This window comes from Drosophila takahashii, chromosome 2L, assembly GCF_030179915.1.
Source record: "Drosophila takahashii strain IR98-3 E-12201 chromosome 2L, DtakHiC1v2, whole genome shotgun sequence".
NCBI lineage: Eukaryota > Metazoa > Arthropoda > Insecta > Diptera > Drosophilidae > Drosophila > Drosophila takahashii.
The window spans coordinates 6085002-6098014 of record NC_091678.1 but is presented as its reverse complement, the minus strand read 5'-3'; the positions used below and the strand labels follow the sequence as shown (position 1 = coordinate 6098014).

The 13013-nt window shown below is 39.5% G+C and overlaps 1 long non-coding RNA gene across 1 annotated transcript; it reads left to right on the top strand.

Annotated features, from left to right (window-relative positions):
• On the top strand, positions 1–732 carry LOC138912423 (uncharacterized). Its single transcript, XR_011417969.1, has 3 exons — positions 1–139; positions 448–561; positions 621–732. It is a non-coding gene; the product is annotated as an uncharacterized lncRNA (long non-coding RNA).
• The last annotated feature ends 12281 nt before the right edge of the window (positions 733–13013 follow it).

Below are 13013 nucleotides of genomic sequence, written 5' to 3'. Positions count from 1 at the left end.
CTAATTGAATTTACATATCTGTAACAAAGGAAAATGCAGCTGAAACTTTAAAAAATTTGAGTGGAAGCAGCTACGAGGAGAAATTCCTGTTCAACTAGTCGGTTCAGAAGCGGAAGTTTTGGAAGTGTGGCAGAACAAAGTAAGATCATTAATAAGAGTCTACATATATGTATGTGTATATGTAAATAATGCTTGAGTTAAAAAGATGATGCAACAGAATACACACATACATATGTATATATTTACAAGAAAGAATTTACAAGTGCATATGCCAAAACAACCCCCAAATTTCTATTGCGACATTTCGTCAGTGCTCGAAATTTGCTTTTGCTGCTTCTTTTTTTTCTAGGAGTAGCAGCAAACGCAATCGCAGGCTAAATGAAAATTGTGTGTGTTGGTTGTGCATTTTTATATTAATTTCTAAAAAAATTTTCTTTTTTTTTTTAGATCGAGAACGCTTTTCAGATCCAGCTTTCGCAAACCACTTTTCGGACTTATTAAAAGCAGGAGTAAGGAAGCAACAGGAAATAATCCTGCTCAAATTTTTGGAAAGCTCTGAAGGTAAGTGCTTCTTTTTTTTTCTATTATCATATAATAATTAGACTGTTTTCATTTAATAGAGATACAATCAACTTTAAATTGGCTTGCGTTCCATTCAGTGTTGGTGCCGACAGCAAGAACAAAAAAGGACGCCGGGAGCAAGAACGCGAAGCACACCATTGCGGACTCGGGAAGCCGTTTCTTTTAAAGTTATTTATTATTTATTATTTTTAAACCCGATATAATCCATTTAGGAATAAGAATGGGAGAGTATGTAAATTTGTATAACTATAAATTGTGTAAATATATTTGTAGTGAATGTAAATAACAACAAACAAAAATATAAAAACAAAAAAAATATATATTGAAATTGTATTTTTATTTATGAAAAATGGCCGTGAAATTTTGAGGAGCATTTTGCATGCTTTAGGGCAATTCACCTATAAATCCAGAGAAAATGCCCTAGATTTATGAAAATCTGCCTTTAGTTTTAGGATATTTTTCCTTATTTCTAGGGCAATTCGCCTTAAAATCCAGAAAAACACCCTAGATTTATAAAAAATTGCCTTTAGTTTAAGGGTATTTTTTCCGATTTCCAGGGCAATTCGCCTATAAGTCCAAAAAAATCGCCCTGGATTTAAAGGAAACTGCCATTAGTTTAAGGGTCTCATTTCTTATTTTTAGGGCAATTACCTTTAAAAATAGAAAAATCGCCCTAGATCTACCAAAAATCGCCCTAAATGTATGACAAATTCACTCGTATTTTTAGGGCAATTTGCCCTAATTTTGTTGCCTAGTCGCCATTGACCCCCGTTTTAGGGCGATTTTCCTTGTTTTTAGGGCGATTTTACCGGAAAATTTCTATGAGTGTATTTCCCTTCCTCTCGATTTCCCCCAATCGCTCGCTGGGAAAACAAAGAGTCGGGAAAATGTCAACAAACACAAGCGGGGAAATCGTGAGTGGGATAAGAGAAAGGAAAATGTTCTCAAGTCAATTCGCCAAGTGAATATTTTGTGTCGCTTTCGTATTTTGCATGCGTATCTCCCAATCCCACTGTCAATATGCCAAGGGTGAGAAAGAGATGGGAATAGCATGTAGAAAGAGACGGAGACACACATGTTGGCTTTTCGCAAATTCTCCTCTCACGTAGCCGTAAACCATTTTGAGGCAAAAAACGAAAAAAGCGATAAAAGAGGCGAAACCGAGACCACGGGGAAACTACAAATTTAGCATGGGAGATGAGATGAGAAATGCCAGGACCATGCCTCCTTAGGCCTCCTCCCCACTGCGAAAGGCCTTTCTCCAGACTGAGGCGACTTTATTACGGGCAATTCTTCCCCGAGGGAAAGGAGCGGAGAATTGAGATGCACGCGACATTTCAACGAAATTAAAAGAAGGCAAAATGCTGAGAATGTCCTTTAGAAAACGGCCGAAAAGGACGAGGAACCATCGAGCTTGCCAATTTAATTCGTTTCTGAATTCCAAATCCAGTTTGCTGGCTTTCGGCCAAAATAATTTACAATATTTACGGGGCAACAAGAGAAGGAGGAGAAGGAAAATCTTGGCCAAGCAAAAGTGGGTCAAAAGAGGAGGAATATGTGGATATTTCCTAAGCGAAGTAAACATGAAATTAATATGCGATATGGAAACATTCAAATGCAAATACCAATAAGTCGGTTAAATTATGAATAGAACAACAAGAAAGTGATTGCAATAATTTGAATTGAGCATCGAATTTATAAGCCCCTAATTATGCTTAAATGGCAAGGGTTGAACACTTGCAGAAATATATTAGAATTGAATATGTTTTGTAATATCAGATTAAAGGTGAAATGGGAATTTATTTTACTCAGAAGGTTCTCTTCTATTCATTATACTTAACTATGCATGAGACTACCTCATCCGCCCCTAAAATGAGGATTTTAAACCTGACCCTTGGTCATTATCCCACTTCCACTCTCAAAAGTCCTCCATGGATTCACTTTAGTTCATTTGAAAACTTTCTGCGAACTACAGTTAACTAAAATGGGAGTGAAACCAAAGGAAAAACTAATTTCTTACTCAAAAGAAGCCAAATTTTGATAGCTTATCCCATAAGTTGCCCTTCTTTTTCCACCTGAGCAGATTGTTTCGGCCGGAGGCAGTTCCTCATCCATATTGGGGATTCCTTAAGTTTAGGAGGAGATCTAGAGGAAGTGGAAGTGAGCCACATAATTCGTGGACCACTGACAAATTTGAAACTTGCACCGCGAAATTACGCGGACTGATGAGCAAAGTTGGCCCACTGAGACATTCAGCATTCTCCGTTTACACTCACATTTATAGAGATGAGAAATTACCCATAGAGAATTGGAAGGAGATGAGAAGTAAGAGGAGTGAAAGAGAGGGCTTCTCTGGCTGCCCAAGTATCGTGTAAATGGCAACAATTTCTGGTGAAGTGAGCAGCATATTTTGAATACATCCCACATTAAAGTATAATGCACTGGTAAAACAAATTTATCTTAATTAAAAATATTTCTAGAATTCTATCGCTCATAGAAAAACTATAGATTATCATTTATTAATGTTTATTTTATTTTTATTTGTATTATATTTTATATCAAAAAATAATTCTTTCTTTATGATTTTTTCACTGTAAAACACACACTGGCGGTTTATGGTAAATGTGCCTCGCATTATTTAAATTTCCATTCTTCCAAATTTATTTCGCCACAGACTCATAATTTAATACAACTTTTTCTGTGGCATCTCCCCCTCTCTTTCAGTCTCTTTCCCTTTGTCTCTTTCTTTTTTGTGTTAATATGTGTGTGTGTTTTAATGTGTGTTACCTTCCTCTTGGCGGAAATTTTTTGCTTCCTTTTCTGTGGCTTTTTTGGTGGTTTCAAATTATTCGGTGGCTGAAAACAAGTCAAAGGGAACGAGGGAACCCCCTCTCTCTTTCCCACTTGTGTCCCTATCTCTTTCCCTCGTATCTCCCCCTCTCTTTCTCGCCAGCTTAGTTCCCTTGTCTCACTTCCATCGCTGTAAGCCAAATGCTCAGCATACAAAAGCAATTACGATGGGTGCTCCACTGACTAAGGCCTAAAATGGGTCCTACGTCGCCGGTTCTCGCTTTTCCCTTTCCCCCGGAAAATCGCGAGACATAAAGTCAAGGGATTGACAGCTGCTCCGCCTCTTTCCAGCACTTTTCCCGCCCCTTTAGACGCTTCAATATGTCAAAGCAAGGGAAAATCACTGCAGGACCCACGAAAGTTTTCCTCTCCAGAATTGTGGCCAAACTGAAAGCCGGGGAAAGCGGGGAGAAAAGTCTCGCCAATGCAAACAATGGAAAACTGCTGCCCTCCTCCCGCATTTCCACTCATTCACTCTGCTTGCATTTCATAATTAAACAGAAGTGGAAGGTTTTCCTTTCCTTTTTTTTTGGAAATTCCACAAATCTGTTGGCAGGAAAAACTGTGACACGACCTCAAATCGGATGGGGAGGAAAAACCCATTTAAAAAAGTGAAAACAAAACGGAATGGGAGTGGGGGAAGTTTACTGGCGACTTTGTTTTCATTTATCGCGAACTTTTCTTTATTTTCTCCCAGCTTAGCTGCAATATTTCCTTGTCTCCGAGTCCTTTTCCTTTTGTCTTGTCTGCGAAATGAGGAAAAGCGATACAAATCACGACAAGTGACCCAGAATCAAAAGAAAACTGAACTCGGATCTAAGCTGCTTAGAGAAAATAAAAAAGGAAAGTAAATTAAATAAAATTTAAATTTTAAATTTTATAAAAATTCCAACTTCCTACACCCACTTATCCAGAAAAAGAAAAACATAAATAAGTACTTAAGCTAAAAATAAATTACATTTCCTGGAATAAATGCTCTTTCATCACATTGCTGTAAATGTTATACCGACAAATGAAAATATTTATTTACTTTCAACTCTGTAAAGGATGGAAAACTCTGGCTAACAATCAAACTAAAAGTTACTAATTTTTTGAGGCAAGCCAAACTTTTTGCAAAGGAAAAGGATGGGCAAAAATATTAAATACAATTACCAAATTAATTTACATGACTGAAGGACTTGAAAAACAATTAAAAAGTTAGCAAAGTTTGAGCCCAAACAAACGAAACTAAAACCAACAAAATAATTTGGATATACAGCTTGTTTTGCAGTGAAAAGTTTGCCAATAAATCGAAATGTTGTTGGACAAACTAATGCCGAATTCTTTGTATCCCCTTTGGTCTCTCAGATATTTCAATCGAATATTCCGTTTGCTCTGCGGATTCTGGATTCCTGGAACCGCAAATGTTTGTTTGTTGCGCAGTTTTCCTCGTGGTTTTTCCTACGTTTTCCAAGCGAGTTTCCTTGAGAAATATATTTGAAAATGGGGCAGATTTTCCCTCTGCTTATCTGTTGATTTAGCTGCTTCTTTGTTGTCTCTCTTATTCCATGGTAAACAAATTAACAGAAATGTTGAGCAGTGTTGTTCGAGAGACAAATGGAAAAACAGGGGAAGGGAAAAGTTTCCCTGTCGCACAAATCAATTAAAAGTTTGCCCCAAGCTCAGACAAAACTCTTCAATCTTCCATCTTCATCAGAGTTTAAAGGGAATCTCTCCTTACAGAAGAAGGATCTGCAGTCATGAATCAGGATGGAACTCAAGCGTATCCTGCATATATATTTTATTCCCATTCGAACATTGATTGATGGCAGGATCTGCGTCGCTCATCCTCATTCTTACTCCCCGATAAACATTTCTAATTGATATTTAAATTGAGACTTTTGTTTGCTGCTCCAACCAAGGCAAACAAATTGCCAGTCAAATAAATTTAAATTCGGGTGGATAACCTACCCATATCCCTCCCCTTCTTCCATTCTAAATGTGCGAGTCGTTGACATGAATAATAAGAATTTCGACCAAGACGCAGGACTGTCTACTGAGTAAGGACTAAGGACTACTGACCTCCCCCAAAATGTGGTCCTCGAACGGATGTTGGACTCTGAATTATGGCAACAGAGTGAGGAAAATCGCAGAAGAGAGAGAGAGCTTTTCCAGAGAATTATCTAAAGGATGCTATTAAATGAAGAGAGAATAATCCTGGCTTCATGTTGACAATGTCTGGCAACATTTGTTGTTAAGAAAAGCATGCAGCATCCTTCGTCCTTTGGTTCTCCCTTCACCTCTCCCTTTTTATTGATTTCCCGTTCTGTTTTGACTTCGATTTGGGGTTGCAAAAGGGAAAAAGATGCTGAGAATGGGGGGCAGATGGATTTCTGGGTCAATTGCCTTCTGGTTGCCTACTTTTCCCATCTGTTAGTGTTTGTCGGTGACACTTTTCGGGGGTTCCCCTCACCAAACCACAGACAATCCACCCCTCTTCACACCCTTCTACACCCTTTAAACCAATTACGAACTTGGCCCAAACGACAAACACTTAATTGGTTTAAAGGCCTTGACACAAAGTTTTTACTGGCAATTTGTGATGGTTGCGCATTTCCATTCAGTCTCACTGACATGCCACGCCCACTTGAATCGAGGACCCGCAAATTTATTTGTTTTGGTTTGGAGTGGGAGGAAATTGCACTGAATTCTGCGGACAAAGCCAAATTGTAATGAGCGGATGCAGGTCAAAGTGCAGTGGATGCATCCCCTTCCCTCCCCCTTTTCTATTTTTGTACACACCTAACCCCTGATCAACGTAACCCCCTTTTGTGATAGATGATGCTGCCTGCTTCTGTTCCTGGCACCCGTCTAAAATTCCGCTCACGCAGGACATCAGCTTGGATCCGATGGCCCATCCCACTGCTCCTGATTCTGGCTTCGTCCTTTAGCAACGAGTTGCGGTTGCCATGGGCGGCAGAGAAGAGGGGCCTTCAAAATAGGGGAAAACGGGTGGAAAAACAAGGTGCAGCTGCAATTTGGGGCCTCGGTTGGGCTCACATTGTCAGCACTTTCATTATTGCCCGCATTTTGGATCCAAAATAGGTAAAAGGGAGGGGGTTTAGGGGCGGAGGGCGTGGCCATGCAGCTGAGTTCAGTTGATTGGAGAGCATTTTTCCACGCTACTCACTAAAGTTCCGATGAGGCAGCAAACAAAGCATTTTTCAAGTGTTTTCTTGCATTTTCAGGCATCCGATGAAAGGCAGCCAAAGGGAGATGAAATCCTAGACGACTCAAAGGGATTGCGAGTGCATTTGACCTCATCAGGTGAATTAAGGGATACGTTTACTTGATTAGGATAGTTTAGGGAAATCTTTAAGAATTTAAACTAGTAAAAATTAAAAAACTTTAAACTGAAGCTGAGTTGTTGCTTTGTCACGTTTACCCTTTAATAATTTTCACCAAAAAGTGTTTCACTATCCGTTTCTAAATGTTTTTCCTCATCCCATTCATCAACTTTAAATTCCATTACTCATACGCATCGTTGTCCGCACTCGTCTGCCCCACTTGTCTTTTTTATCCGACTGTGGAAATGCTTTCAGTTCCGCTTTCAGAATTTTTAATGAGTTCACAGTCCGAGACAAGTTCGGACACAGATTAGAGGAATGTTTTCGCTTTTAAAACGGTCAAGGTTACTTTCTGACCTTGAACTTACACATGAAGAAACTCGAATGGAGACCACAGAGGAAAGCTGAATCACCTTCTCGCCCCTTTCTCCTTACTTCTGAATTGAGAGCATTCCACCAAAGGACCTCTTATTCCCTCCTCTAATACATTTCCTGGCTTTGTTTCACTGTTTGGCATTCCTTTTGGCCTACAAATGCAAATGGAAACACTTGGGTAAAGTGGAAAATTCTTGTGCTATTCCACCCACTTTAAGCCGCTGTTTTGCCGGGAAAATAAAGATTTCCTCCCTGACCCCAATGCATCACTAGTTGAGGTTTCACTCCTCGCTTAAATGGATATGAACACCTCCTCCTTGCCCCTTAGCTCCCTCTTTATCTTGGGGTCACATCAATTTGAATGTTTCGCCTTGTTTGAGATGCTAATGCTGCGGAGAACACGAATATCTCGGTTGTCGGGGAACAGAGAGGTTAACCGAGGGTCATGGGAAGGGGGAAAGTCAAGTTGCAGTCACGTCCTCTGTTTCCATTCACGATTGTGCGACAGCTGAACACTCGGAAATGGGTCGAAGGTGTTGCATGATTTATGGATGGATGAAGACGAAGGGAGTCTCTAGGATGGGGGAGATGCACTTGCTACCGCTGCTTATGTTCCAGGTGGTTAATATCCTCCGAACATGGAGACAACAATGGGGAACTGGGAAGAGGCAACCCACTCGAAGGAGTCATTTGCATATGGATAACACTTGTATCTCCATGATTTCCCTTTCTCTTCTCACATTCTCCACTTCTCCAGTGAGCCACTCAACAATCCGGTGAAATGCGATAGAGACATCTGCCATTTATCCCGACTCTTCCCACATTGTTCAGGGAACGCCCATTGAGGCATGCATAAAGTATGTTACAAGGCAACCGACCATGCCCTCTTTGCCGAAGGGGCGGGGGATCCTGGGAGATGCCATCCTGCCGTCGATAAATTCGTTAAAATCTCCGCTTCGTTCAATTAAAAGAGGAAAACAAAATAAACCGAAAACACGTCACCAGATATGAAGGAAATTTAAGTGGCGAAGAGCAAGGATATGTAAAGTGAAATGTCATCCGTGGAGGAAAACAGGAAGGATATTTCCCGAATCGATCTAAACTGACGTAATGAAGAAATAAAAGTTTCGATTTACTCAGGGTGAAAGGTTGAAGTGGTGAAGTTGAGAAGGGTGGATAAATAATAAGGAAAAAACCACGGGACCAACTGTTGCAATGGAATTATCCCAGGGTCAGGATTTCTCCCTCCATAACTTGTGGCTGAATGTTAATTAAATGCAATTTCAGTTTCAGCGCAAGTTGAAAACTTTTCAAAGGACAACTGAGGGGGCAGTTAAATGGAAGGAGATGAAGAATATGGAAAAGAGTTAATAACTTCGTTTCATTGTGAATGTAAATTGCACTTTCGTTTAACTTCACCATTTGATTTTCTGTAGAATTTCTTGACCTCTTTCCTTTTGAAATTATTTTACCTCTTGTGGCCTTATACATTTTCGAACTTTAAGGTGAACAAATCATCTTTCCTTGATTTTCATCTCTTCTGAACTCAACGAATAAATCAAGTTAACGCTTGAAAATGACCAAAAAAATAGACCAGACACTTAAGAAACCCGAAATTGCAAATTAATGTAAATGGCAAAGTGAAATCGGAGTCCCACCTGCAGAGTCTCAATGGAATGATTCATTAACGAAATTAAATGGAGTTGGTGGCATATGAGTAATAGTAATCCGTTCTCAGTTTTCTTCTTACTATCAAATTCCCTCCTGAGTCTCAGTTTTCACTTGCTAATGTGTGAAGAGGTTCCTAATTAATTTTGTATGACTACGCAAATGAAGGGAATTCGGAATGGAGTTCTTGGTGGAAATTCGGGATGGCAAGTCATGTGGACTAATGATAAACACTCTGTTAGGGAATGTGTGGAAATGGAATGGGAAACTAAGCCAAAGCGGATGCTCAGATAACGGACAACGAAAGCCAGGAAGTGGGAGTTGGTTGGGAAAATAGCGGAAATAGGAAAATGGGAAGTGAAAAGGACACAATCCCTGCAGTTGTTCACTGAATAATGGCTAACTTTAATTGAAAATACAAATATTGTATCCCTTTCACCAGAAAGTAGGGAAAAAAGGGAAAAGTCAAATGCAGTTAATATTATGACAGCATGGAAATGGGTCATAAAATGCGAATGACTCACCAAATAATAGCTAATGAGGCATTCAAATGGAACACATTCCAAAAGCTTTTATGCCAATCAAACGCAGAGTAAATTGAAATGAAAATCGCTGGGAAATGTAAACAAAGTTAACGAGGGAAATCTGAACAATCAAATGTTGCGCTCCATTGGAGTCTGTAAACGAAAAATGAACCTGTCAATTACGAATATGGTTTTTTTTTAAAGGGAATCCCAAGTATCTGCGTTTGAAGTGAGATTTTAACAAACTTTTTCCACGAAAAGCATTCTGAAATCTGCCAAATGAGGCGGAGGAAAATGGGGAGAAAAAGGCAAGCAAGCAAAGCAAATGAAAAGAACATGGAAAACTGCCGCAATTTGTTGCAAAAACAAAGAGAGTTTTGCTAGTCGAAAAGGAAATGCAACAAAGTAAAGCAAGGGAAGTGCAGCTGGGAAGATATTTAAATCCTTTTCCCTCTCAGTTTTTCTCTTCTCCCGTAGTTACCGCAATCAGCCACTCCCATTTCTGTCGACCCGCCCACTTTGATGACGCTTAATAAAAACCCACAGAAAAATAGAGAAAAATGCTGGAAATGAAGAGGGGAAAAGTTCATGTTTTTCCTTGTCAACTCTTTCTTCAGTTGGCTTAAAGAAAGTAAAAAACACAAATGGTGGACGATGAAAGGGGTTTACAAATGGGGAAAATCAGGAAGAACTAAGGACACTGGCTGCTTGCATTTGTGTTGTTTACAACTGGCGAGTGACTTTTATTGCCTCCCATTTGAATTTGCATTTCAGGGCAGCTGAATGCCACCTAATTGAAAGTAGGGCAATGCGGAAACTCAAATCGGGGATTATTGGAGATGTAACGAGTTTTGGGAGATTCCTTAGCGATCTAACATTCATTAAAAACCTTCCAGTTCAAGAAACTCCTATGGAAATCGCTTCCCATATGAAAGGATTCCCCACGGAGTTAGTTTTCCACAGCCTCATTTTCATTCTCGCCACATTGAGCAACTCTGAATGTGCGAGCATAAAACTAAGTGCTGCCTTTCAGGATCTCTCCCTGCTCCTTCCTTATATCCCATATATCCTATATGTATATATGTATATGTATATATGTATATCCCATCCAGTGCCTTTCCGAATCCTTTCATTTCATATTTAGCCAAAGGGAAACGCAACAGAAAGGAAAATGCGGCTAGACAAGAGCAAGAAAACAAGAAAGCGACCACAACTGGGATGAGAAAGAGAAGGGAATAGGAGGGAGGAAAGAGAGGGGTGACAGGACAGCAGTCAACATTTGCTGACTTAGCTGCAATTATGGCAGATATTTTTATGAACTTGATGTCAGCACATACTCACACTGAGACACATCCTGCGACACATGACACACACACACATGAATATAGCTGAGTATATAGGGACATTAAGACTTCTAAATGGAGGAAAGTTGCGAACTGAAAGGCCAAACGGTGCATGGAAAATGGAGATGAAAATGACAGTTGGAAAATCATACGCAAGGGCTTGTAAAGTCGCTAAAGGACTTCTTATGAGAGAGGGGAATCTTCTAGTTTTAGTTTTCCCGAGATTAAGTCGGAATATATCAATATATTTCCTTACCTCAAATATTTTCCTCATTTACTAAAAACATAATGGGTAATTTCCTGCACGCTTTAAAACGCCCCATATCATAATTAATTTCACTTTGTTGTTTATTTTCGGGTAGCCCTTGCAAATGAAAAACATGCCCACGATGAAAAACCTCACGTATTTCCGCCGGAGGACAGCAAAAAGCAGAAGTTAATTGTTCAAATATTTCCAGAGCACACATGCAACGCCCTTTGACCCCTGCATCCTCATACCCCCTGGTATTCCCTCCTCTGAAACAATGAAAGTAGGCGGAACAAAATCAAAGCTCCGCTTTTACGGAAAATGCACTCCCAAATAATTTACGGCACAGTTAAACATACAAACATTTTCATTGTTAATTTTTATGCAGGGAAAATAGGGGAAATTTGGATCCTTTATTGCAGTTTTACACCCTTGGAAGAAAAACGAAATTCAGGAGAGCTTTGCAGTGCATTTTCCATCACATTTTCATAGCTCTCAGTTCGAGGCTCAATAAAAATCATGCACAATTCATTTTCAGTTCCACTTTGCGAATTTTATTCCTCTTTAAGAGTTTCGCGAGGAGAACGATGAAACACTCAGTCGTAAAATTAAATTTCTCCGCAATTAATTCCGATCTCTTCCTCTCTTGGGGAAAACTTCGCTGGAATTTTTATCGCTGACCCGTAATGACCTTCGCATCGATTTCATCGCCTCCCACTTCCCACCCTCCTCCACTTTGTTTTATTTTCTTTTAATTTATTTATCTTTTTCGTAGATATTTCGCTTGAAGTTGATTTTATGCTCCAGCTAACTCTGTCTCCGTCTTTCCATCTCTGTCTTTCCTATGAACTTTTACGGGTTTTTGGTCGCCTTTCCTGTCGCCTTTTAATTGTGTTTAAATTATTGCCGGGAAGGGGGGATGGGAGCTTCGATTTCTGTTTATCTTCAGCAATTTCCACTAAGAGCGGAATGAATTTTCTTTGAAATTTATTGCTCCGGAAATTAAAGGAACTTTACGAAAGAAAATGGTTCAAGGGAATGACTCTAGAGAACTTAGTTTTATATTCAGTATATAATAAAGTAATTTGTATCTGCCCAAAATCATAACAAACCGATAGATTAGTAAAATCCAAATGGTTATATCAAATTACCATAAATTATTATAATCTATTTATTGACCCCACCAATTTCTTCGACACTTAAACTCCACCCCAAAGATCCCAGATACGTAAAACTTTCTCCAGAACAACAACAGGCTCAAGTTTTCTATTACGTCGCTGCATTTTCATTGCTGATTTTTATCACGGGCACATTGAAAATTTACGACTTTGCTCAGCGCATAAATTCTGCGCCGTTTGCCAATTTTTATTATCTGCAAAATACGTTATGCGCATCTGAGGAATACACGAGAGTAGGGAGCATCTAATGGATACATGAACCCAAATTGAGACACTTTGCATAGACCAAAGCAATCATCCTCCCCTCGAAAGAAGTCGGGAAACTTCTCGGGAGGGAAAGCTCGAAAAATGAGCCAAGAAATAATGATAAAAGGTGAAAAATGCACTTAGCGGGCAGGGATAGCAGAAAATGCTAAGCGTAACTTATTACGAAAGAAGGAGGAAGGGAAAGCATAAAGAAGGAAAAGAAACTTTCCGCGGAAACTTCAGCTGCATGTGTTGCATACTTTGTGGGGCTCCAAAGAAAGCATGAAAAACGAGCAAAGGGAAAAGGAAAACATTGTGAAATTTCAGCCCCAAGTAAACGGGAAAAACAAAATTTTAATGTCCCCCATAGGAAAGGGAGAAATAGGGAAAAGTTTCCTCCTCCGATTGCGATGCAAAATGTTGTCACTTTGTATCCTGACAGCCAGGATCATCAATCGCTGCACCCAGAAAAAAATCCGTTCGAAACGTTCAAAAATCAAGCCCAAACGGGGTCAAAAAGTGCGTAAGCCCGTTTGTTGTCAGTTCATGAACGCTTGTTCATAAAATTTGAACGAAATATTTGGCATGTTTTGCGAACGAATGGGGTCAGTTTTAGAACATTTTGGGGTTAATTTGAGAACAAAAAGTTCATAAAAAAACAAAAATAAACAAGA